The sequence below is a fragment of the Oncorhynchus masou genome, unplaced genomic scaffold (genome assembly GCF_036934945.1).
Source record: "Oncorhynchus masou masou isolate Uvic2021 unplaced genomic scaffold, UVic_Omas_1.1 unplaced_scaffold_1069, whole genome shotgun sequence".
NCBI classification, from domain to species: domain Eukaryota; kingdom Metazoa; phylum Chordata; class Actinopteri; order Salmoniformes; family Salmonidae; genus Oncorhynchus; species Oncorhynchus masou.
Genome location: NW_027000397.1, coordinates 68,825 through 74,917, shown reverse-complemented (window position 1 = coordinate 74,917; position 6,093 = coordinate 68,825).

Here is a 6,093-nt window from a genome sequence, read left to right as displayed (position 1 = left end):
GGCAAACACACACACAGACACACACACAAACAGACACACAGACACACACACAGACAAACACACAGACACACACACACAAACACACGTGTGAAGTTCCCCTTTCTGATAAAGATGCAGACAGAAGACCCACACACACCTCTGAATAACTCTTCACACTGACGTCACACACAGACAGCATAGATACAATTACAGGGCCTCTATATGTCCATCGGTGGCATAGAGAAAGATAGAGTCACAATGTAAACTCCATTTGAAGGCTGGAGCCACAAACAGAACAGTCAAAGTGATAGAATGAAAGGCTGCACTCATCACTACTTGTTGTCATGCAGCTTTCATGTTATATCACTCTGTTTAGAATATCCTGTCATGTTTAACTTCCTGAGTGAAGGTGATTGGATACTTCTATATATCAATGTTAGTGGACAACAGACAAAGATCCGAGAGGAACCTGGTGGAGATGCACATCAGAGCAACTACTCAACTACTAGTCACTGAAGTTAGAATCATACAGTAGATATTACCATTAGGAGTCAGTTAGAAAGGTAATCATACAGTAGATATTACCATTAGGAGTCAGTTAGAAAGGTAATCATACAGTAGATATTACCATTAGGAGTCAGTTAGAAAGGTAATCATACAGTAGATATTACAGTTAGGAGTCAGTTAGAAAGGTAATCATACAGTAGATATTACCATTAGGAGTCAGTTAGAAAGGTAATCATACAGTAGATATTACCATTAGGAGACAGTTAGAAAGGTAATCATACAGTAGATATTACCATTAGGAGACAGTTAGAAAGGTAATCATACAGTAGATATTACCATTAGGAGTCAGTTAGAAAGGTAATCATACAGTAGATATTACCATTAGGAGTCAGTTAGAAAGGTAATCATACAGTAGATATTACCATTAGGAGTCAGTTAGAAAGGTAATCATACAGTAGATATTACCATTAGGAGACAGTTAGAAAGGTAATCATACAGTAGATATTACTATTAGGAGACAGTTAGAAAGGTAATCATACAGTAGATATTACCATTAGTAGTCAGTTAGAAAGGTAATCATACAGTAGATATTACCATTAGGAGTCAGTTAGAAAGGTAATCATACCGTAGATATTACCATTAGGAGTCAGTTAGAAGGTAATCATACAGTAGATATTACCATTAGGAGACAGTTAGAAAGGTAATAATACAGTAGATATTACCATTAGTAGTCAGTTAGAAAGGTAATCATACAGTAGATATTACTATTAGGAGTCAGTTAGAAAGGTAATCATACAGTAGATATTACCATTAGGAGACAGTTAGAAAGGTAACCATACAGTAGATATTACCATTAGGAGACAGTTAGAAAGGTAACCATACAGTAGATATTACCATTAGGAGACAGTTAGAAAGGTAACCATACAGTAGATATTACCATTAGAAGTCAGTTAGAAAGGTATTCATACAGTAGATATTACCATTAGGAGTCAGTTAGAAAGGTAATCATACAATAGATATTACCATTAGAAGTCAGATAGAAAGGTAATCACATAGTTAGTTCAGATGTATGACTACTTTAACAAACAGGTTATTGAAGAACATGAGAGGAGCAACCAGGAGAGTAAATACTGTGACCCGTCGCTCAGGTAAGAACTAAGAAAACTATCTATCACACACATACACGCACATGTGCACACCTTGAATTTCGTGATTTTAGGCGCAAGGCTATTTGTCCTTCAAGAGGTCCCCAATCTGCCAGGGCACCAAGGCCATCTGCTAGGGCACCCTGTCCATGATCCACAATAACCAGTTAAATTGATTTGAAAACACTAGCCATTCTGTTAAGAAAAACATTAGTCTACGTAAAGGTCATACATAATTAGCATATTGGAACAATAGCGCTTTTAGCTTACTGCTGTGTGCATTGCTGTTGTTGTAATGTCAAGAAATAGCCTAATAGTTAATTAACATTTTAAGCTAAATGTTCTGATCTGTTGCATCAGCCTCTTTGCTTTTAAACGTTTTTTTGATGTACAGTGGTTGTATGAACTTGGGATCTAACGTCCCACAACTGTCCCAGAATCTAGAAATATTTATTTCTCACACCGAACGATAAGTGTAGATCCACTTTTGTACTATACTAGATTGAAATAGGCAGGTGATTTTGCTATTCGTTACTCATCTTGGTGCCAGGTTTCCTCCAGACATGATGCTTGGCATTCAGGCCAAAAAGTTAAATAGTGGTTTTATCAGACAAGATAATCTTGTTTCTCATGGTCTGAGTCCTTCAGTTGCCTTTTGGTAAGCTCCAAGCGGTCTGTCAAGTGCCTTTTACTGATGAGTGGCTTCTGTCTGGCCGCTCTGCCATAAAGGACTTATTGGTGGAGTGCTGCAGAGATGATTGTCCTTCTGGAAGCTTCTCTCCGATCTCAACAGAGGAACTATGTTCCAGAGTCACCATTGGGTCCTTGGTCAACTCTCTGAGAAAGGCCCTTTTCCCCCGATTGCTCAGTTTGGCCAGGCGGCCAGCTCTAAGAAGAGTCTTGGTGGTTCAAACTTGTTCTTGGGGACCTTCAATGCTGCAGAAATGTTTCGGTAACCTGTACCTCGACACAATGCTGTCTCAGAGCTCTAATTATTCCTTCCACCTCATGGCTTGGTTTTTGCTCTGACATGCACTGTCAACTGTTGAACCGTATGTAGCCAGGTGTGTGCCTCCCCAAATCATATCCAATCAATTGCATTTCCCAAAAGACTCCAATGAAGTTGTAGAAACATCTCAACAATGAACAATGGAAACAGGATGCACCAGAGCTCAATTTTGAGTCTCATAGCAAAGGGTCTGAATACTTTTGTAAATAAGGTGTCTGTGTTCTAATTTTTAATAAATTTACAAACATTTCTAAAAACTTGTTTCCGCTTTGTCATTATGGGGGTATTGTGTGTAGATTGATGAGGAAAACATTAATTCAATCAATTATAGAATAAGGCTGTAACATAGCAAAATGTGAAAAAGAGGTCTGAATACTTTCCGAATGCACCGTAATGCATTACATTTGACCAGAGCCCATAGCACAGATATGCATTTCATTATCACACAATTGTTCTGTACTCACAAAGCAAGGATGACAATTCAAACTTACAGATGTTATATGGCTTGTGGGATCAGTAGTTTGTCAAGAAAGAATGTCGATGTAACGAAGTTCTTCTGTTGAAGGAGGAGCGGACCAAAATGCAGCGTGGTGGTTACTCATATTTATTGTTGAAAAATGACTAGACATGAAAATACTGAAATGTACAAAAAAAAACAGACGGAAACGTGAAAAAACTATCCAGCCTATCTAGTGAAACTAAACACAGAGACAGGAACAATCACCCACGAAACACTCAAAGAATATGGCTGCCTAAATATGGTTCCCAATCAGAGACAACGATAATCACCTGACTGATTGAGAACCGCCTCAGGCAGCCATAGACTACGCTAGACACCCCACAAAACCCCAAGACAAAAACACACCACAATAACCCATGTCACACCCTGGCCTGACCAAATAAATGAAGATAAACATAATAAATGTTGACCAGGGCGTGACAGTCGACATCCTTCACAGAGAATTGAGATACAACTGTAACTGGTTCACTTGATCTTGTATAAGTCACTGAACATGGCGACAATGTAAACACCACAACCAGGACTGTGCCCCAAATAGCACCGTATCCTCTTTAAAGGGCACTGCTTTTGACCAGGGTACATAGGGCTTTGGTCCTCGGTACTGCACTACAGAAGGAATAGGGTGTCATTTGGGACGCTTCCCATGCAGGAACATCTTTGTTTTTAAGCACCGCTCTAACGAAGAGAGAAACCAGTTCGAGACCTGTTACAACACCACTGAACTGGAGCAAGACAGAGACCAGCCAGATACCAGTAGTGGTATCATTGAACTGTGTACTGTTGCATCCCTCGTTAAAGGAAGCAGGTTCTTTTTAGTTATTGCAAAGAGAATCTCGACAGTATAAAGCATTTACATCATGAAGACTGTTCAAGTCAGTCACTAGGGCTGCATCCCTCTTCTCTACCCTTCATTCTCCTGAAGGGTGAACTTGCAGCCTGACCTCAAAGACTAGACGCAACATAGTAAATGTAAATCTGTGACACTTTGTGATTAGTATGATGTTACGTTTGAAGTGGTTAAATTACACAGAAGTTTACTTAATACCAAAACAAAAGGAGGGAGGAGGGGGGATGAGTGGCCAATCTTTCATAAGGTCACAACATGAAACAAAACGGACCGGGTCGTAGGGGGCTACTCCACCGACCGTTTACACATTCTCCAAGTATGGATATTGTTCAATTCTCAAGTTCTGTGATGTAGAAGTTCCTTTATTAAATGCATGGCCATAAGGAGAGAGTCTCCTCTGGGAATTTACGACCTGAGTTAAAACCTGTTTGGGCTAGGGGGCAGCATTTTCACTTTTGGAGAGCAAACTGCCTGCTACTCAGTCCAACATGCTAATATATACATATTATTCTTAGTATTGGATAGAAAACACTCTGAAGTTTCTAAAACTGTTTGAATTATATCTGTGAGTATAACAGAACTCACATGGCAGGTGAAAACCTGAGAAAAATCCAACCAGGAAGTGGGAAATCTGAGGTTTGGAGTTTTTCAACTCTTTTCCTATCGGATACACAGTGTCTATGGGGTCATCTTGCACTTCCTATGGCGTCCACTAGATGTCAACAGTCTTTAGAACTTTGTTTGAGGCTTCTACTATGAAGGGGGGCTGAATGAGAGTGGATTGAGCCAGGTTTCTGGCAGAGTGCCTTGAGCTTGTGACGCGCGTTCATGTGAAAGATAGCGCACGTACCATTGCTTTTCTACAGACAAAGGAATTCTCCGGTTGGAACATCATTCAAGATTTATGATAAAAAAACATCCTAAAGATTGATTCTATACTTCGTTTGACATGTTTCTACGACCTGTCATTTTCTATTTTACCTTTAAATATAACTTTAATATAACCTTTTGGACTTTTCGTCCGACGTTCAGCTGGACCTGCACGAGCGTTTAGAGATGTTTACCAAGCGCTCTAACAAAAGGAGGTATTTGGACATAAATGGTTAACTTAATCGAACAAATCAAACATTTATTATGGAAATGGGATTCCTGGGAGTGCATTCATATGAAGATCATCAAAGGTGTGTGAATATTTATAATGCTATTTCTGACTTCTGTTGACCACACAAAATGGCGGATATTTGTTTGGCTGTTTTGGTCCCCTGAGCGCTGTACTCAGATTATTGCATGGTATGCTTTTTCCGTAAAGTTTTGAAAAAATTTGACACAGTGTTTGCATTAAGGAGAAGATATATCTATATTTCCATGCATAATGGTTTCATCTTTTATCAATGTTTATTATGAGTATTTCTGAAAATTGATGTGACTCTGCAAAATCACTGCATGTTTTGGAACTACTGAACATAACACGCCAATGTAAAATTAGATTTTTGCATATAAATATGCATTTTATCGAACAAAACATACATATATTGTGTAACACGAAGTTCTATGAGTGACATCTGATGAAGGTCATCACAGGTTAGTGATACATTTTTTATCTATTTCTGATTTTTGTGACCTCTCTTTGGCTGGAAAAATGGCTGTTTTTCTGTTACTTGACCTAATATAATCGTTTGGTGTGCTTTAACTGTAAAGCCTTTTTTGAAATCGGACACTGTGGTTGGATTAAGGAGAATTCTGTCTTTAAAATGGTGCCCAATACTTGTATGTTTGAGAAATTTGAATTATGAGATTTCTGTTGTTTGAATTTGGCACCTTGCAATTTCACAGGCTGTTGGCGAGGGGTACCCCGTTCCCCGACTGGATAACTGAATGTGGGTGTAGGAGGGAGGGAGAGAGAGGGGGGTGGTACTCGCTATACCCAAAGAGGGCCACATCATGACATAAGGCAGGTTCTCAACAGACGTCACTGGCAACAACGTCGCCTATGGGCACAAACCCACCATCGCTTGACCAGATTGTACGTTCCTGAGACACTCCTTTGGTTATCTTTGGTCTCTTTGTTGCCTCTCTGATTAATGCT